We start from the raw sequence: 22,351 nt of genomic DNA on the forward strand, positions 1-22,351 counted from the left end.
CAGGGACGCCCCTGCAACAGACAGACATGCCTCTCCATAGGCTCCAAATAAAATCAATTATAGAAGAAACGAGTCTGAAGTACACAATATTTCTTGTAAAGCTCAAAAATAAAATCAATTGAAAAACTATCTCTTACTGAACTTTGAAAATAAGTTAGTAAAATGATGTGCTCAGTCAAAAAATAGTCAAAAGTACCTGTTTCTAATTCCTTTTTTCCCTTTTGCAAGTGATTGTTTTGAAGCTAGGAAAATGAAATAAACTATACTAAATAGAACTTTGATGTGTCCTCCTTAAAGTAACATTATAAAAGAACAAATGGGGCAAATGGAAGGCATTTGTGAGAAGGTCCCTCTCAATAAAGTAGTCATTTTAGGGTCTTTCTCCCCTCCATTGCTGGGAGAGAAGCTTGGACTCTTGTTTACTTTGCCATGCCTATTAATCAGTTTCCAATCAATCTCTCACCAGGCATGTGGAGTGGGCAGGAATATCTGTCTTTTTGAGGCTATTGAATTCTCTGATTTCAGTGGGTGTTAAGACAGTGGGAATACTAATGGCCAAATATTGAACCAGAGCTAAAAACTGTACACTTCCACTATATGAATAGCTAAATCTCAATGACACCTGTCTGTTTGTTGTAATTTTCACTTATTGACAGTTATGATATAGATGAATATTAAAAGGATACACTGAATTTGTTCAAAATATAAAAGCAATTAATAAAATGATAGCAAGACAAATCAAAAAACATCCAAATACAGTTCCTGATTTTAGACTTGGCATTCAACTGAACAATTTGGAAAACATTGTTACACATAATAGTTGGCACAAAGCTTAGCATAACATGTTGATTCAAGTTCTAAAAATACTACCTATGAGCAATGTAGCATTTATTTAATATTCCTAGAGCTCTGTCTTTACTGTAAAATGAGGATAAAGTTCTACCTCACAGAATCACTGTGAGAATTGAGTGAGATATTTCCATTGTTTATTAAGATTAGGTATAGGTGTGAAAGCATGTCATACATTGTAAAGTAATAAACACATAGTAATTATAAATATATTTTTTATTTGTACTTACCATGCACAGAATTAGAGTAATCATAATTCTTAATTCACAACACACATTCATTATTGGTCCAGGCTTGTATCTTCTCTATTTAGTTGACTGATTATTTAGTTAGCCTGTTTATTTTTATTTATTTTTAAATTTTTTTATTGCTGTTCAATTACAGTTGCCCCCATTTTTCCCACATTAATCTCCTCTGCCCATTGTCCTTGACCATGAGTCCTTTATACATGTTCCTTGACTTGACCCTCCCCCTTCTTTCCCCCATTATCCTCCTTCCCCCTCCCCTCTGGTCACTGTTAGTTTGTTCTTTATTTCCATGTCTCTGGTTCTGTTTTGTTGTTTGTTTGTTTTGTTGATTAGGTTCCACTTATAGGTGAGATCATATGGTATTTATTTTTCACTGCCTGGCTTATTCCACTTACTGTAATACTCTGTATTTAGTTAGCATGTTTTTGGTTTTTGGTTTTTGTTTTTTGAAGAGGGAGAGAAACATCAATGTGTGAGGGATACATCGATCGGTTGCCTCTCACATGCCCCCAACTGGGGACCTGGCTCGCAACCCAGGCATGTGGCCTGACTGGGAATTGAACTGGCGGCCTTTCGATTTGCAGGTCAGTACTCAGTCCACTGAGCCACACCAGCCAGGGCTACATATTTAATAACATGATAAACGTTATGAAATCATCATTCAAAACATAAACTAGCACCCTAATAACAATTCACATCTAGCCAGTTAGTCTGCTCTCTCACCTCCTGCCCACCCCTAAAGGCCATGTTCCTCATTCCCTTTTTTATTTTTATACAATCTGATTGAATTGGTGTATACATTTTTTATCTTTAATAATAACTTACTTAAATGTTTTATGGTTTTTATATAAATAGTTATCTACAAATAATGACAGTTTTATTCCTCCTTACGCCTCTAACTTTTTTCTTATCTTATTGCACTAACAGCTACAGAAAAATGTTGAAAGTCTCAAATTGATCAAATATCTATGGTAAGATACTAACAAGTGAAAAACAAAACAAACCCATGAAAAGAAGACAACAATTAAAATATATTCATGGTAAGAGCTCATTTCCATGACTACATTTTAAAAATTACATCTGAGAAAATTTAAGCCATCCAAAGAAACCCCCGCAGACTCCCACCACCACATCTACCCTCCTGAATTAGTCTGCGCGGACTGCCAGAACACAGTACCACAGACTGGATGGCTTGAACAACAGACAGTTATTTTTTCACAGTTTTTTAGCCTAGAAATCCATCACATCTCGACCTTTTGGCTAAGATCAAGTATAGGCTAGACATCCTCGATCAAGGTATGCACAGGTTTGGTTTCTTCCGAGGCCTCCCTCCTTGGCTCTCAGATGGCTACCTTGTCAGTGTGTCTTCCCATGGTTTTTTCACTGTGTATATGCATCTTTGGTATTTCTTTTCTCCTCTTCTTATAAGGACATAGCAGTCATATATTATTAATGCCCTACCCTTATGACCTCATTTTACTTTAACCATCTCTGTAAAGATCGCATCTTCAAATAGTCACATTCTGAGGAACTGCGGTTAGGGCTTAACATACGTATTTTGGAGGCACAGGTCAGGCCATAACACCATCTATGAGCATCCGTACCCCAAATAATAGTTTTCTGCCCCTTCTACTAAGTAGATTCAGCCCCATATCAAGGGGTTGTGTTTCAGCTTCCTCTCTCTGTTTAGGCAGACAACCTTGAGTAGCGCACAACTTGCAAGTTTGTAGGTCATGGTCCCATCTGTACCTAAATAATCTGCTTTGCTCCAGTTACTATAGAAAGAGAATTCATACTCTTGTGTAAAGCTGATTTACCTCCTTAGGTACTTGATCCTTACTCTTTTGCCTCTTCAAAGCCACACAAGCAATGCTCACCTCTCTATGCTACATCATCAATTTTTTTTCTCTCCAGCTGATTATTCCCTTTAATATAGAAGCATGTTATTTAACCTGTCCTTAACTCCGCTTTTAATCCCATTTTTTATTCTACTTCCCCTTCCACTATTACCATTATTTCTCCTTGCATTCTCTTATTCCCCCTTTGACAGACTTGCTATCTCTTTTATGCAAAACCGTTCTCATCAAAGTCACCCAAGACCTCTATGTTGCTAAATCTAAAGATCAATTCATCTTCATGTTACTTGACACATCAGGAGTATTTGACACAACTGATCAAATTGATACTGATACTTTTTTTTTTTAAAGTGGCTCCCAGAACAGCACGTCTTTGGCTTTCCTTCCACCTCACTGGTCATTCTGTTTCAGTCTCCTTTTGTAGTTCTTCCTCTTCTCCCTGATCTCTTATCCTTGACATCATCTGATTTCCGTCCTTGAACCTTTTCTCCTTTCTGTCTAGATTCACCCTCTTAGTGAGCTGAGACTTGCAGCTTTAAATACCATCTATACCACAATGAATGCCATTTTTCTCTCCCCTGAACGCTAATATGAATGTTCAAACTCTATTCAACTTTTTCTCATGGATGTTGTGGCGGCCAGAATTCTAAGACAGCCCCACACGATTCCTGGCCCCCAGCGTACATGCATGTGAAATGCCTGGGACAGAATATGACAGATCCCGCTCCTGTGGTTATGTTACGTTATATGGCACAGTTAACTTTTATAAGAGAGATATCCAGGTGGGCCTGACCTAATTGCACGAGCCCTTTAAAAGCTGGGTGTTTTCTCCATTTCCTCTCAGGGGAAAAAAAAAAAAAAAGGCAGAGAGTAGAAGTGTGAGACAAATTCAACACGATGGAAATTTTTCCATTGCTGAAAATGGAAAAAGCCGTGGAGCAAACACCTCAGAGTGGCTTCTAGTTGCTGAAAACAGCCCCCACCTGACAGCCACCAAAGAAACAGGGATCTCAGTCCTACAACCACAGGAAACTGAATTCTGATAACAACTTAAGTGAGCCTGGAAGTGTACTGTTCCCCACAGCCTACAGGCAAGAACTCCTCCTGAGCAGCACCTTGATTTCAGCCACGTGAAACCCTGAACAGAGAATCCAGCCATGCACTGCCTGACTTCTGACCTATAGAACTGTGAACTAAATAAATGGGTGTTATTTTAAGCCACTACACTTCTGGTAATTTGTTACACAAGGAAAAAAAAAAACCACACCAACTAATACAGATGTGTAATAGACACCACAAGCTCAACATTTCCAAAACTGAACTCTTGATCTTCTCTCCACATGGCTTCACCTCATTCTTCCCCATTTTCATTGTCAGCGCCTCCTTCTTTCCAGTTGTATTAATCTTTTCCTCTCTTTCTCTCCCAACTCACATCTAAACTGCCAGAAAATCCTGCTGGCTCTGCTTTCAAAATATATCCAGGTCTTAATATTTGTTACCCCCTCCTCTGCTCCACTTTTGCCCAAAACACCATCATTATCCCTCACTTTGACTTATAATTGGACTTTCCTGCTGTCGCTTTACCCCATGTCTGTTCTCGACATAGTGCCTGAGGCTGCCTTTGTAAAACTGTAAGTCATCTCATGGAACCTCCTTTATTCAAAGCACTGCAACAAGTCCTCATTTTACTAAGGGTGAGCACTTGGTGACACAGGAGAAACAGGCCTGATACTGTCCTCAAATAGCTTCCAGTCCTGCTACTAGTATTCAAAGGAGGGAAAAAACAAGGAAAAAGGTATTTGAACAATGATTCAGAGTATAATTTTACTTCCAACCACAGCTGTTGTTTTTTTTTCCTCAAACAAATTTACAAACAAAACTTGTTGAAAGAAAAGATTTCGATTATTCCCAACACGAGAATTTTCTGAGAACAGAGAGAGGCTTAGATATTCTTCGCTTTGAAACCTTCCTTTGGAAACTATTGTGATTTTTTTTTTTAATTGGCACTAGTTTTCAGAACCTCTGCTACTTCTCAGCCACAGGGACCCTGGCAGGTCAGCGGGCCTCCGAGACTCAATTTCTCATCCGAATTGGGAGTCGGTGAGGCCTGCCCTACCCAACTCATGGGGCCACTGTAAGAATTACCTTAGATTCTCGCAAGGGGGGAAAATTTTGTAACTAAAGACCTTTGTACACAAGTGTATCCTTATTATTAACAAAACTATTTAGCAGCCTCCCTGGTGACTGAGTGGCCTCTCAGCACCTCATCACTCCTCCCGCAGCCAGTGAACTTCCCTATAAAATTACAAAGATTTCCAGACCTGCAGGTGACCCTTAGGCGTGGGTGCTCATTGCTTACCCTGTGACCAAGTAATGAAGAGCAAGTTATGGCTCGTAAATTTTCAGAGCTGTCTTATTCCTGCAAAATTTGAAACTAAGGCAGAAAGGGGAATTGGAGCTATTTGGTAAATACAGCCATTCCTTCCTCTTACACAGGAATCCCAGTGTTCAAATGTCAGCCATTATTACCAGCACGCTTCAGTTTCTGCCTCCCCTCATTTCTATATCCCCTGCCTTGCTGAGAAGAAAGAAAATTGCAAAGCCACCCTAAGAAAGAGCGGAGCAACCGTCACAGGAGAACGCGGCATTGTAAGAATGCGCTGTCCGTGCCTGCGTAACTCTGGTATGCAGTGCTCAGTTGTGAGATTATTTCTGGCCTGTGGCACTCCCCATGACGCTGCCGCCACATGCCGCGTGGAGAAAACACAGCCCTGAGGAGGGAAGTCAGAGTTACCGAGTAGGAGAAGTCTTAGAAGACAGGGCTTCTATCGTACTATCTAGCAGCCACACATTTTGTTTTGACAGATCACACCACTCCCCAGCATACATGAATTCACAACAGGGCAAGGCTTTACACATCTTTTCACAAGGCTTACATTTCTTTTGCTTCCCCCACTTCTGAGCCTTGCCCACAGTAGGTGCTTTGCACAGACTTGCTATGTGGGATATCTTCTGTTTCCCCCAAGACTTATGCTCTACCTTCTAGACGTTGATGTCGGCACTGAGAGGCCGACCTGTGTGGAATTCATCAGAGGGCATAGAAGTCAGAGGGTTCCCTCTCTGACTTGTAACTGGGTGCAGCCCGAAGGGAGTTCCACCAGGGGACAAGGAAAAGGAGAGCGAACCCTGAACATGTATCCCCCTGACTCTCGTATTTGGAGGCCACCTCAGGCTGCTGTGTCCCTCAGCTGAGGTCCCTTCTCTTCCCAAGGCAGCACGGAATCCCTCTCTCCTACTTTGTCCTTGCAGATTTTGGCAGCCATGCCTCCCACCTCGTCCTTTGGGTCTAGACATTGTGACAGCCCAAAGAGCGCTTCTCTATCTTTTGTCATTTCCCTATCCTCTCACCACTGCTTTATAAAACTCATTAAACCCAAGTTCTTTATTTTCCAGGTGACGTCTGATTCTCGCTGGGCCCCTGACTGATACACTTGCTGAATTAAATGAGCATTACCTAAATATTTCTTTATTTTGCTTAACAGACTCATACTATAAAAGAGCAATTTGGTAGAGAATTCCATATTTTAGCATATCTTCTGTACGGCTTTATATTTTAATAAGCATATCCTTCGAATCTCAGCCTAAATATTCCTTCTTAGGACCTGCATCCTCCAACCCATAATCTTTCTCATAGCACCTTACTTTTCTTTACTATAGCTCACCACAGTTTGTCTTTACACACATTTTTCGTTTCCATGTTTCATGCCTGCTCTCACTAGACCTTAAACTTCATGAAGGCAATAACTGTGTTCTTTGTCCTCAGCACTGTGCTTCTTAGTGGGGCACTTAGCCCATGGGGGATATCCAATAAACATGTGTTGAGGGAGTGACTGAGTTAAACAAACAAATAAGAGGAAGAAGGGCCATCTAACTCCTCATGCCAGGTGTATCTCAGTCTGCACACCTATTTAGCTCCCAAAATAAGCCTAGATTTTCATCCTCCCTGTTCATTGCCTATCCAGGTGAAGTCACTCCATAACACCTCAATGTCGCTCCAATGTCACCTCAAGATCACATTGGCCTTCTCCCTCTCTCTACTCCTCTGAGTGCTGCTTTCTTAAAATAGACTATACATTTTTAGAATATTGAGTCTACGGCTTAGATTTCTTTCGTATCCCCCATAATGCACTTTATATTAGAACATCTAAGACGGAGTCTGCCCTAAGCCAAGGGCTCTGTAAAAGGGCATGAGAAGTTTAGGGCTGACAAAAGGGCTCATAGTAACTTATCAGAAACAATTTCCATAACTGCTGGATGGATATATATTGGGTGTGACTCATACCCTATTTCAATTAGGAGCCCTTTAGAGCATATAATCAAAACTCTTTCAAGCTCTGAATCGCATCCCCGATAATTCAACCACAAAATTCTTTTGATGAGACAGAAATGTCCCTCACCCCCAAAATGTTTTCATCCCAACACAGCAAAAATATAACTCTTTAGTAATATTTTAAATCTACCCCAGTTTCTAGAATGTTTGCTGTATATGCAATTGCCACTTAAGAGTTCCGTTGCCAAAATAACCATTTTTCCATCTTAAATTTTGGTCATTCTTTTTTCTGTATGCCACGATTAGGAAATTATAACCCCAGTCACCAGGAAAATAGAAAGAAAAACAGCACATGGTCTCCAAGTATTGTAGTCCTAACAAAAACTTTAAATTCAGCACAATTTAAATCATGTGTTTAATTATCTAATTATTTCAATGTAATTATATTTTGTATTGACTATTTGGAAAACTTATTTGCATATATTCCCACCCTCACTGAAAAAAAATACATAATTAATAACATTTTAACAGGCAAGTTAATTTTGGAGTTGATGACAATGTGTGGACCAAAGTACCTATCTTAATATGAAGTCACCATATGATAATAGAAACTTGAAGCTTTGAGAATTTATTGAGAAGTTTATTACATTATTTTGTGTTTTATCTCCTCTCTGTCTCCACAAATGTGCGCCTTTGGAAGAGAAATTGACTCTACTTAATCTGCCATAGATACGCTCTGGCTTCTTTGAGAAGCTTCTAGTTAGGAATGACTAGGATTAAGCATGATTTGGGTTCTTTTGGCCTGATTTACAACTCCCACAAAAAGCATTTAACTTCTTGCATCCTTATCAAAGTTTGGTGCTATTTACATATTCCTTGGAATGAATATTTCTTCCCCAATACCATACTCAAAATCCAAAGAATAAAATTGCTCTACCTAAGAAAAAATAAATTCTAAAAGTTTTTTGTTTTCCAAAAAGGTTAAACGAACAAGTTCCACATGCAATATTACATAGGAACTGTATACCATGTGTGTAACATGGTGACAAAGATTACAGAGGGCTGTTGTATCATGAAACTGTTTAAAATTTGACATGTCTGAACTCTCAACACACTTGGTGAACTTCCGGAAAGCTCTACCAGTCATAATTAACCACTAATGAAATTTTACCAGGAAAAAAATTACAAGCTATATTCAAAATCTCTTTAAGTCGGAGGGAGCAAATTCCATGAGAATGATTGCTTTCCTATATAAGAGACTGCCACAGAAAAGCTCAGAAACAAATCTGTCCCCAACAGCTAATAACTCACCTATTATCAAACCCTCTAGAATCATAATACCTCAGTCCCAACTGCGAGCTTGCAAATATGTGACAAAACAATTGATGAATTGCAGTGACCAGCCGAATTGGTAATGTGCCTTGGGATTTGGGAGCTCCACCCACCCTCCGTGTGAGAAGAATTTATGAAGATAACATGACATGCTAATATATTTTTACAGCTTGAACAAGATATTCCATGCCATTTTTGAGCGCCACACATAGTTTATCAATATAACTCCTCAGACCTTTATCCCCTTTTGTTTCTTTGCTGCTGCACATAATGTAATTATCAAAAAGTTTAAGACTAACTGACGAGTGGAAGGATTTGAACCCTAAACAGGGGCTCTTTTCCCCCTTTCTTTCTCTATTTTTTGTTCTGTTCATTGGTTCGTTTATATTTTTGTTGTTTTGTTGCAATTGTCTTAATACAATCTTTAGCAATAGCAAAAACATTTTTAAAATATTCGAATGGCTTAGACATGAGCTTTGGAAAAACCTTATTTGTCTATCTCCTTTTAAATGGGTGATGTGGTATGTCAAATCCCAAAGCAGCATTGGCTAGAATTCAGGTATCTTTCAGAGAGAAATCAAGGTCACCACCTCTGAAGGATAAAACTGTTAGTTCATAGGTAGAAAAGACATCAGTGCTGTCCTCTCCTGTAGCTGTTGGTGGATGTCAGATCTACTTCTGAAAGCTGTTCTCATTCTTGAATACAATTTGCACAGTTAATTATGGAAAAGTACTTCAGGCGTCTCTGCTTAATCATATTTAATATATTAAGATCTGTTCTGCTATATTAAGTAGTTGAAAAATTTTGAAAGAGTTAATATACACCAGGCCCGTCACTGCTTATGATAAAAAAGAAAAAGCTAACATTGGTGAGTCATTAGTATAAGCCTTGCACAGCGCGCTTTCCTGAATGAGCTCGCTCAGTCCTTATACAAACCTGAGATAGGAATCATCATGATGCCTGTTTTCTAAATGAGGAAACACACGACTAGAATTAAAGAAAGAGAGGAAGGAAGGAAGGAAGGAAAAAAAGAAAGAGGAAAGAAGGGAAGAAAAAAAGAAAGAGGAAGGAAAGAAAGGAAAAAGAAAAGAGAAAGAAAAAACTAGTGACTGGAAGAGCTGAAACTTGAATTTGAGTCCGGCTGACCCCAAAGCCATACTCTTGAGAACTAGGCTTAACAGTTTCTGCAAAATTTATACACGCCTCATGTTGCTTTGAAATTTCTCAAACATAAAGAATGCACTGGAATGAGATTTAACCATAGCACAAATCCTTTAAAAATCAAACAAATATGTACGAAAGACTTCATCAATTGTAAACAATGTGATCTTGCGAAATTTGCTTAAAACCTGTAAGCTTCAGTTTTCTCATTTGTATAACACTCACAAGATTATTAAAGGATGAATGAGATGACATATGTCAGTGCATAGTAACAAACTAACAAATGGAAACATTTTCTCTTTTTATAGATTTTCAATATTAGAGAAGATTAAACTTGAAAATAAATGATCGTACACATATTTTCCCTCTTCATGCCTTGCATGTAGCAAGAAATTACTTAAATATCTATTGAAGAAAATGGAATGTTTCTGGAAAGCCCTGGAAGGAAGATATTACCTGATTGGAACTTTAATAGTGACTTCCTCTGTGTCCATCAAGACTCTGTACATAGAATGACACTGAACTAATAAACTTTATGCTCTCAGATAAGAGCATATTACGCTCTAAATTGAAACTTCAAATAACCAACATACTACAGGCGACCTCAACCATTTGCAGAAGTGCCTCTGTAAAAGCATGCAAATACAGTACTGATGAAGGAAAATGTCTTTTAAATTCTCTACGATTCTGTCCCATCCACCAGCTGCACTGACTACTGAGCATCTGAAATGTGGCAGCTCCAGAGTGAGATCTGCCCTAAGAGTAAAATAAACATTAAAGTTTGAAGACTTACTATGGAAAATTTCTCATTAATAATTTTATATTAACTACATGTTGAAATTATTCTGTTTTGGATATGCCATATGCAATATTTATATATAAGACATAACATAGTATATTAATATATATGCATATATTATTAAAAATTAAATTCACCTGGGTTTTCTCTCATTTTTTAATATGGCTATTAGAAACTTAAGTAATGTGAACTTTAATGATTCACATTGTATTTTAATTGTTGAGGACTGGTCTAAAATTTTACCAGATCTGATCAAGATAATAAAAACTAATACAATTTATTAGGGGGGAAAATATAGAAGAAAGATCAGTACAGAATCTAGGAAATAGATTAAAAATCATTCAGAATATCTTCAGGACTATTTAGAGAAGATGAACTCTGCCTTTTTAATAACCAATATTATTTAGTAAAATGGAAATAATTCTACAATAAAAAAATTTAATTGCTGAATTAGTTTGCCAGGGCTGTCATAAAAAACTTCATGGTTTAAGCAACAGAAATTCATTTTCTCACAGTTCTGCAGTCTAGAAGTCCAACATCAAGATGTGCACAGGTTTGGTCCCTCCTGAGGCCTCTCCTTGGCTTACACACAGCCATCTTCTCACTGTGTCCTCATGTGGTCTTTCCCCTGTGAGAGCACAGGTCTGTGCTCTAATCTCCTCTTCTTATAAGGACACCAGTCATATTGGACTAGTGCCCACCCATATGACCTTATTGTACTTTAATCACCTCTTTCAAGCTCCCGTCTCCCAAAACAGCACATTCTCAGGTGCTGCGGGTCAGGGCTTTAACGTAGGCATTTTGGGGAGACACAGTTCAGCCTATACCAATCACTTGGCGATGGTAGATTTTTTAAAAATCTATTATGAACATTTTTCCTAATTATAGAAACTTCCTAATATATTAATGGATCTCTTAAGAGACTCTACCTAGCTAAAAGGAAAACTCTCTCCAAATGATCAATATTTGTAATCCTATAGACATATATTTCTCTTCACAGAAATAATTTGAACTACCATGTTATATACCAATCTCTTGTGGGTCTTTTGAAATGAACTGGTTTTCCACCATTTACCCCACCCCCCTCCTCCAGGACACAATGCCCTTCTCTCTGGACACAACAGAGGCATTTCGGGCATCATTGGACAGCACCAACACGGGCAGGGCTACAGACCCAACACTCACACAAGCTGAGCTTTGAGTTGTTCCCATAGGAAAGGTGTTTGTGTTATCCATTGCAAATGTTTCTAAACAGCTGGTTGAGTTGTTGTAGTGTGGTACTTAAGAGCACAAACAGTCCTCAAAATGACACTGACCTGAGATTAAGTCTCTGCTCTGCTGGTTCTTAACCGTGTGATCTGAGGAAAGGTGTTTAACCTCTACACACCCCAGTTTCCTGCTCTCACAAATTGAGTAACTAGTTTCCTTCATCATTCTCTACTTCACCTAACAACTGGGTAGACAGATGATAAGCCTCTAATTCAGCAGCTTACTTTAAAAACTCTGTATATAGATACTACATGGAAGAAAAGAGGATGGAAAAACATTGTTTCTTGGCTCCCATCCATAGATGTCTTGGGTGTAGGAAAAAGAGGTTAGAGAAGAGGTGAATTATTAGAAACTTATGATTGGCAACATCAAAAGTGAATTCAAAGCTTTCTTTTGATTGAAATAAGAATCCAGGAGTAGACATGGGAAAAATTGACCCAAAAATAATTCACTCAGAGGTAAAACCAGAGAATTGAGGTGAATCCAACTTTTCTGACACATTATGGAAATGTGTATGAATTGAATCTGAAAAAGGGAAAGCAAATTGTCTAAATGAATAATAGGAAATAACAGCTCTTGTGCCCCCCTCTTCCCTATTTTTGTTCCAAGAAGGATTTGGAAAAGTCTTGTCAAGAAGACAAGCAATCAGGAGTGAAAATAAAATTGTTGCTGACTAGTCTTTCAGACGGATTACAGTAACATCTGGTTGGGACTGCATCCTTATTTTAATCTTCCTTGAAAAGTCTTTAACTTTGAAAAAGAAAGCATTCAGTTGCTTCAGAAATTGAGGGCATTTAAATTATGTATGTTTTATTTTGTGACATTTTATAAAATATATCCCACCATGTAAATATTGATTCTTGAGTTAATGGTAAAAACAACTAATTAAGTGCTCTAGGTTTATATTTCTTTTCCTTGAGACTATTCCTTCTCTGTACTACTTAAAAGTTTAAAGTGATCTAAACTGCATTTGATGAAATTTTCAAAAAAAAACAATGATGTTTTGACCCACATTTCAAAGAAACAATTTGTCTTGGTATGTTACACATGACATCATCTCATCACTAAGCCTAAGCCTCTCCCCTTACCAAGATTTTTAAATCTGTAGTCAAAATAAATATTTAAGCCGATGTTATTAGAATGTGGCTATTGTGATGGCCATTTAATATAGAAATACTTTCACTTGGGTTCACAATTTAATTAATGTTTACATCCTTTATGTGTTAAGTGGAATTTTATGACTATTTATAAGGGACATCTAGGGACTAGATACCCCAAACTCCTGTGGATGACAGATGATAGATGATAGATCGGTAGATCGATAGACAGATAGATAGATAGATAATAGATAGATAAATGGATAGATAGATAGATAGATAAGCTCTCACTAGACATTAAAATAAAGGAGTGAATGCAGTCACTTGTATGGTAATAGTAACTAGACTTTTGGGGATGATCACTTTGTAGCATATACAGCTGTTGAATTAAACTGTATAACTGAAACTAGAAGGAAGGAAGGAAGGAAGGAAGGAAGGAAGGAAGGAAGGAAGGAAGGAAGGAAGGAAGGAAGGAAGGAAGGAAGGAAGGAAGGAAGGAAAGAAAGAAGGAAGGAAGGAAAGGAGAGAGGGAGAGAGAGAAGGGAGGGAGAGAAAGAAAGAAGGGAGGGAGGAAGGAAAAAAAGAAAAAGAAAGACAGCTCTTTGTTCAAAGACAAGAAGACTAGTACTCCTTAAAGGTGAGAATGGAACTGAGAGTCTTAAAGACTATGGCACAGGTTCCAGCCAGGCATTCTAAAAGTTCTGACATTTGCTGTGTGCCTGAAAGAAACTAGTCATTCAAGTTTCCAGTACACAAATGTTCCTGTAATTAAAATAATTTTTTCACCTTTTTTAAGTGGCAACATTTTTTCCATCCTATGTCAAGCAAATGATTCCCCAGACTTGTTGATTTACCCAAACCATACCTGAGCTGTTTGAATAATTATTCAATGATTTTTGTCTGATAGAGAACCAGTCAAGGAAAAAAAAAGATAAAAATAAGCTAAAGGCTCAACCTTCCACTTTTGTCAGGTAGACTTGGGCTTGAAAACAATGGGTACAACATTTTCAGAAGAGTTCTCAGTAAACATCTACCTGTCTGAAAGCATACTAGATCTCCAGTAGGATCCATACAATATACAGAGATAAGCCACTACTATTGAAATCATTCTATCATTAATAGAACTGTGTGACAAGTACCTTCAACAAGGTGCATAAGCAGTATTTCAAAGGTATATTTTCAAGAAATAAAAAAATTTTGTCAGAACTAATAACAGTAAACAAATCTGTGTAAATATAGCTCTACACATGCATGTTTACATAAATAAAAACAAAGTAATGCCCAAAATTCCACAACTAAGGAAAGATGCCATCTTATAATCAATTGATGACAAATAATTTATTATGCACCTACTATGTGCCATGTTTGTCTTTTGAGAGTGAGTTAAATATGGAAAACAGTGATAAAAAAGGACAGTCATTTGTTCAAAGCATGCTACGTTCATGAAGTCTTCCTGATTCTCTCTGTCTACATGAGGAAATAAACATTACTGACACTGCTTAGCACTAAGGCTTCCAAAATAAATAAGATGCAGTTCATGCCACAGATGAAATCACAGTCTAATGGGACAGAGATAACAGCACTTATCATATAATGTACTAAGCTATATAATAGCATAATAATAAAAGATGCTGAAACAACCATTTCACATAGTTACTTTAGTTTGAAAGTAAAAATGAGTTTAAGATTAGCCGCAGTGGATTTGGGATGATGGACCTTCATTCCACCTCCATCACCACTCAGAGGATCCAATCTCTCTAAACCTAGAAGGACTCTTCTCTGTAGAACTGATAGCCTGGGAGAAAGACGTTGTGTTCACTGTACAGACCTGAAGTTCTGCTGTGTGCCCACCGCAGCTGGTGAGTTTGCATTCTCCAGTCCACAGCAGTGGAATTCCCGGTTACTTTTCCCCTCACAAAAAAAAATATGTAAATTGCTTTTGGCTGTATAAAATGTCTCATTTCAATAGAAAGTATTCCATCTCTTAAATCAAAAACATCACATCCCAGTCACAATTTTTTCTCTTTACAGATTCCCTGCTCCCTTCCTTTCATTGCTATCTATAGTCAGCCTCGGAGAGCCTGCCTTCCCTTCCTCCCGCTCTCTCTCATGTCTGGACTGTCTCATGGTCTATCCCTTCAGATACTCTCTTGTTAACATCTATTTGCCTTGGCTCTGTCAATCTTTCTTACAATGCATAAGGATTGAAAAGCCTTGGTTCAACCTAACCATTGATTTATTCCACTTCTACATCTAAGTTCAGGGAAGAAAATCACACAGCCATGAAATCTGGCACCAGGAAGAAATATGGTTTTCAACTCTGATCAAGCCTTTGGAGCCAATTAACATTCCTTTACATACCTTTAGTGTGCACCTCTTCTTATTACCACAAATAACTTTACTATTTACATTTACTTTCTCTGATTCCTTTTGCAAACCCTATCTCTCTTATTTGCAGCAGGCTATTTTATCTTCTTCTTAATATAGAAAACACAAATCATTTAGGAAGAACTTTCTTAAAGCCCTGTTTTACTCTGTAAGTCTATCTCCATACCTCCACTTGCTCTATCACAGAGAATGTGTCCTGCCTCCTGCCCAAAGCTAGTCATGCAACCCACATCTTTGACCTGCCCCGCTCCCTGCTCCCCAGTCACCTCGGCTTCCCCTGCTCCTTGAGCCTCTTCCTTTGTTTTGGATTTCACCCACATTATATAATATAATCAAGCCTCTCTCGCATGAAAAACAAGCCTTCTCTAAATCCCCTGTGTCTCTTGCCCAATCTCTCTAGCTTTCCCTGACCTTCGCCACTGAGTTTCTTAAGAATGATCTTTGCTTCCCACTTACTTCTTCATTCACTGTAATTTAGTTTCTTTCTCCACCACTCTACAAAAACTGTTCTTGATGAGGCAAATTATTGTTGATGCTGTTCCCAAATTGCTATAACCAATGGATCATGTCCCACTTTATCTTAATTTAGTCGTTCTATGACATTTGATACCATGGACAACTTTTCCCAACTCTTTTCTCTCCTCTCTTTTATAACAACATATCTCTTCTCTTTTTCTTCCACCTAAATAAATACTTTTGGAGAGTCATCTCCCATTTCTCCCACTTTTCAAATATTTGAGTACCTTCAAAGGCTCTATCTATCCTTGGGTCTCATGCATTCTGCACGCTAATCTAGTGTTACCTCAATAACATCTGAATCGACATGTCTAGCCCTGATCTCACTGTGGATCCAAGACCACGTATACATTTCACTAAAGGACAATTCCATATGGATGTCCCATAAATGCTTCAAATTCAATGTGTTAAAAACCAAGCTTGAACCCACAGGATACTGTTTAGAGATTTAATGTGTGGTTATAAAACCAGAATCACTATTGACATATAATATATGTCTTAACTTTACACAGAGCTTTTAGGAACTAATATCCTTTATAGTAAAGAATCATTCATCTAAAGTTGATTAAATCCTGTAATTTATCTATCTTTCTATTTCTATATTTTCTTATAGAAATATGTTCAGAATGAAGTGTACCAAAAGTTGATAATAAATATGTCTAAGTTCTAAGATTTAGGGTAACATAAATATTTATTTTTTGCCTTCCTGTACTCCTCCAATTTATATAATGAGCCCTTGTGCAATTTTTAATACAATTTTTTAAACTAATCTCATCTCTTACTCTTTCTGTATTTCCTATTTACAAAATGTCACCATCTTCTAACTGGCTTCTCAAGTAAGAACCTGATGTTGTCCTTAACTGACCCTTGTACCTACTTCCTCTTCAATACGTCTTAAATTCATTCACGTCCTTCTCATTCCCACTGCTGTGACTCAAGTCAGGATTTCATCGTCGCCCACCTGAACTTTTGCAGTGCTTTTTTTGCTTCCAGTCTCATTCCCTTCCATGCCATTCTCCATCCCATTGTCAAAAGTTTCTCTCCAAAACCCGAGTCCTGGCATGCCATATGCTCTTTAAAATCAGAAGCTTTCAATGGCCTTCCAAATAAAATCTCAACTACTTGGGATTTTTAAATGGTCTACAAGTATGACTTGACCCATGTTTTTTCAAAATGATGACCTTGGGATTAGAATAAGGTTCAAATTGAAATTCTCTATGTGCTCTCTCATGACTCAGACAAGTTAATTAACTGCTTTGAGACTGTTTCTTTGCTGCAAACCAGAGCAATAATATTTTGCATAGTCATTTTGTTAGGGAAAACTGCATTTAAGTAGTGGGCATACTTTAGGGGTTCAAAATACAGGACCTATCGTTATTTATATTACTTCTACTTTTATTATTTCCATGTAGCTCCATCCATGAAGTGGGATAGTGTCTTATTTATTTTTATATTTCCATCACATATGCCTAACACATTGAAGAGATTCAAATATTTTCTGAACAAATAGTAAGTGTAGATTATATGTTGGCCTCTTCTTGGAAGACAGTGGGCTTTTGTAGACTGACTCAGAGCCTCCTAAAATTCATCATCCAAATTATCTCACCTTTTTCATCTGAATCCAATCATAAAGTAAGCTTTATGTCTGTATGCAGTCCCAGGTCACAGCAAAGTCTTCTTGTGTGCTCCCTCATCCCTTACTTACAAATATCAACAAGGCCGCACTGCCTATCTCAGTTTGAAAATTTTTTACACAGCTTTAATTATAACATCAGATATTCTAGGAGTGTTTCTGTACATACTTGATGATATAACATCATAGCCTCTTATCCTGCAAACTATTAACATTTGTTTTCTTGGATTCCTGAAATTAAATTGAAAAGCCAGTGCCTGAAGTCAAGACTTAATCAATCCATTTCTACTTTAACTTGCATACCGCCTAAACTTGAAAACCACCACCGAATACCAAAGTGTTTCAAAGTGCAAACCAGTTACAACTTCAAGCAGTCATTAAAGTAAATTAAATGCATTGTTTTGACTAAAGAAAAAAGCATTGTCTCTGTAAATTTTTATGGAGTACTCCAAAGGCAGGTTTTTCTATTCCTCCTCTGAATAAACAAAGTCTTAAATTCCACAGATTAAAGAGTAAAATAAAAACAAAATTAAAAATTGACCACACACACCTGCCTGCTTAGCTATAACATGTGTGATTAATATTGCAATTTAGTACCCAGGCAATAACGAGGTACTCAAGGAGGACTTTGTAAAGGTTAGTAACCCTAAATTTGCAGCCATTTGATTTTGTAAGCTAATGTATTGTTCTAAATAATAAATACTTTTTTAAAATAATAATTGAAATGCCTAATAGAGGCATGCTTTTCCGGCTTAATAGCATAAATTCAACATTCACTAAGACTAACTGAATAATGAGCTAGTCACATCAATAAGACTTACCATATAGCTATGAATACAACTTCTAGAATTATTAAAATGAGATAATCAGAAATCATGATCCTATCACATTATATCTTGAAATTGTTGGCCAGCCTCCTCTAGACTCTACCAAACCATGTTGAAACTCAAAGGCAAACCAGAAAGATGGCGGTGACCATGTGGAGATGGCGAACTTCTAGGTGGACAGCCTTTGATTCTCATGGACATGGTGCTGTGGTCTGAGTGTTTATGCCCCCCTCCCCAATTCATATGTTGAAATCTTAACCTCTAAAGGTGATGCTATAAGAGGTGGGGCCTTTGGGAGATGCTGAAGTCATGAGGGTGGTATTTTTTTATGGCAGCATAAACAGGCTAAGACACCAAGTGATGGAAAATCTCTTTGGGTAATTTCAGATCACTATATTAGCAAAAGATGGGAAATTACACATAGAATACATGAGAAACTGGATGCATAGAGTATAATTACTATGGATAAAAAAGATTACATTTGTATGACCAGTTCCATTATATAATAAAAAATATTGTTGGCAACTTGGCATTAGAATACTTGAAGGAATAATTCGCTCAGAAAAATCTGCTTAAGCCAATAGTAAAACATATAACAACAGTACTTTTGATTTTGTACAGAAATTTTCTTTCAGATGATCCAGATTAGTTTATGTTCAATCTGGATCAGTCAATCAGAATGAAAGAAATTATTTAGCTGTGTAAGGTAAAAAAAGGCAATCCAGAAAAATGACACTCATTACTCTGAAGTGCAAAGTAATAACCTGTTCAGGTTAACATCACCAGAAGCAACATGACCAACTCATAATGCTGACACCTCAACAGGGCAGTCAGCAAGTATCTTAGCTTCTTTCAGTTTAATGTAACAAAGACCCCTAGCAATACGTTGCCTGCTTAGGCTTACAGAATCCACATAGAGAACAATAAAAGCCCAGGGATCGTATAATAGCATATAATACCTTCTGGACCACCTTTTATCATAGAAAATTATTCCTTTTTTATGTGCAACTAAATAGTTCCTGTTTTAATAAATTAAAAACAACTAATCTAGATACCAATAAAGAGTGATTAATTTATATTTGGTCTGGAAATAATGAAGAATGGATAATGGAGACGAATCCTGTAGCAGAGTGGCAAGCTCACAAAGAATGCATGAAGTGATGAAGTGTGAGATGGGGCTCCCAGAGCAGGCGGCAAGGGGATGATATATAATGAAGTGCAGCTGAGAATCCCAAGGAGCGATCGAGTGACACGGGCAGCGAGCTTGGGGTGTTGGACATCTATTCATACGGTTAAAAACTTTATCTTGAAAGATTACTCAAATGATCAGTAGGAAACTTGAAAACTCATGGGGCTGAATTTTGATACATGGATATTTTAAAGAGTATTAAGAACAACACTTGGGAACTAAATATTTAAACATAATATAGAAGATGTCCTGTCTTCCAATTATCTTCTGTCTTCATGTGACAGTAGTGATATGCTGTCAGTAAAGCTATTCTGCCATAGTTTAATTTCCACATGTGGATCATTTTGAAATTCTATTGTGTCATAATTCAATTTTAATTAACCCTAGATCTCAATGATACTAATTTATTCCTAAATCTCAGGGCTTGTTTAATTTTTAAAATTTTTTCATTACAGTTTATATTCAATATTAGTTTGTATTAGATATACAGCATAGCGCTTAGACAACCATATATTTTACAAAGTGTGTTCTCCTCGATATTTCCAGTACCCACCCGGCACCATATATAGTTATTACAATATTATTGACTTATTCCCTATACTGTACACTGTATTTTACATCTCTGTGACTATTTGGTAACTGTCAATTTGTACTTCTCCATCTTTTCACCTTTCTCACCCAGTCCTCCAGACCCCGCTCCCTCTGACAACCATCAGTCTGTTCTCTGTGTCTATGAGTCTGTCTTAATTTTGTTTCTTTTGTTCTTAAATTCCACATATAAGTGAAATCATATGGTATTTGTCTTTCTCTGACTGCCTTATTTCACTTAGTATAATACCCTCTAAGACCATCCATGTTGTTGCAAATGGTAAGATTTCATTCTTTTTTATGGCTGAGTAATATTCCATTGTGTGTATGAACCACCAGTTTTTTATCCATTTATCTATTGATGTGCACTTGGGATTGTTTTTCATATCTTGGCTATTGTAAGTAATGCTGCAATGAACATAAGGGTACATAGATGCTTTTGAATTCATGCTTTTGGTTTCTTTAGATAAATACCTAGAAGTAGGATCACTAGGTCATAATGCAGTTCCATTTTTAATTTTTTGAGATAACTCCATACTGTTTTACATAGTGGCTGCACCAATCTGTATTCCCACAAAGATGTACTAGGGTTCCCCTTTCTCCACATTCTGACCAGCATTTATCATTTGTTGATTTATTGATGACAGCCATTCTGACAGGTGTGAGGTAGCCCATTTTATTTTTTACTTGCATTTCCCTGACAAAGGGTGACATTAAGCATCTTGTTACATGTCTAATGGCTATCTTTATGGATAGCCTCTTTAGAGAAGTGTCTATTCAAGTTCTCTGCCTATTTTTTAATTGGATTGTTTGGTTTGTGTGTGTGTTGAGTAGCATGAGTGCTTTATAAATTTTGGATATTAACCCCTTATCAGATGTATAATTGGTGAATATCCTCTCCACCACAACAATAGATTGTCTTTTCGTTTTGCTGATAGTTTCCTTTGCTGTGCAAAAAACTTTTAGTTTGTTACAATCCCATTTTTTTTTTTGTTTGCCTTGCCTGGGGAGATATATCAGAAAAAAATATTGCTAAGAAAAATATCCAAGATTTCACTGCCTGTTTTTTCTTCCTAGGATTTTATGGTTTTGGGTCTTATATTTAAAAACAACATAGTAAGCCCCACAAAGACATCTGAAGCAATTAGTATAGTATCTAGCATATAGTAGTGATCAAAAAAATATTGAGTGAGTGAGTAAAGGGATGAATGGTGAAATCAATATGAATCTACAGCTAAACAAAGCTAAGACCACCCATAGGTCTTCTATCTATCCAGCATCTATTAAAGAGCATAAGGCCCTAATGGGCTTTCCTATACCATTTTTGGTGCTGATCATGAAGTCACTAGACTACAGGCGGCTTATGCCAGAGACTGCATCTCAGTAACTATGGTGACTTTAGGACCCAGCACTAGGCCTACATATAAGAAAATTCACTGAGAGACTCAGAAAACAGGCAAACTTAAGCATCACGGACATGGGGTTTGTGGCTAGAGAGGCTGTGGTACAGGCGCTGCCGTATTTTGACCAAGGTTATGAAGCACCTGGTGTGCAGGAAGTGGCTCAGCACTGGTGGAGGTGAAACTCACAGATACCAACTAAGAACTACCTGAGCTACCCGACAGCACTGGATTATTTTGCTTTTGAAACTTACATAATGAAAAACGAATTCAAAAAACTGGCTGCCCGACAACAAATTGAATTGCTCAATATTAAAAGATATGAATTTCCAGCCGTTTCTTCGGGTCAGAAAAATTACATTACTGCATGGCAAGAGTGTGTAAACAATTCTATGGCCAGTAAGAGCATCAAGCAGTTCAAACTGATTACCTGGAATTAATGTCACAACACGGATGCAATGCCTGGAAAATATATAATGAAAACCTAGTTTATATGATTGACATGCATAGAAAGAATTCCAGAAGCTAAGGAAACATATTCAAGATTTAAACTGTCAGCCAAAGAACATGCAATTCACAGCTGGATCTAAATGAAGAGAAATGGAGTTAAATTGAACATCCCTGGTCAGTAAGAATTATGAGATTGAAAGGACTCTTGTGCAATCAGAAAATGAAGTCTTTCAAATGAAGCAGCAACATGGAGAGGCCAACAAAGAACACATCCAACAAGACTTCTGAAAAGACAAATTAATTCGGTGGTAGATAGGAAAGCAAGTTGGGCTTTTATAGAAGAAGGTCAGACACTAGTTTGTGAAGGACAATCCCATCGTACAGAAATCGTCAGAGGTGTTTAGAAACCATAAAAACT

General features: G+C 37.4%; 1 pseudogene; it reads left to right on the top strand.

Annotated features, from left to right (window-relative positions):
* Nucleotides 1–5,684: 5,684 nt before the first annotated feature.
* On the top strand, nt 5,685–22,237 carry LOC129072503 (pre-mRNA-splicing factor SPF27-like; annotated as a pseudogene).
* Nucleotides 22,238–22,351: the final 114 nt, after the last annotated feature.

Source organism: Pteronotus mesoamericanus, unplaced genomic scaffold (assembly GCF_021234165.1).
Source record: "Pteronotus mesoamericanus isolate MK-2021 breed Mesoamerican mustached bat unplaced genomic scaffold, CSHL_Meso_final contig_32, whole genome shotgun sequence".
NCBI classification, from domain to species: Eukaryota; Metazoa; Chordata; class Mammalia; order Chiroptera; family Mormoopidae; genus Pteronotus; species Pteronotus mesoamericanus.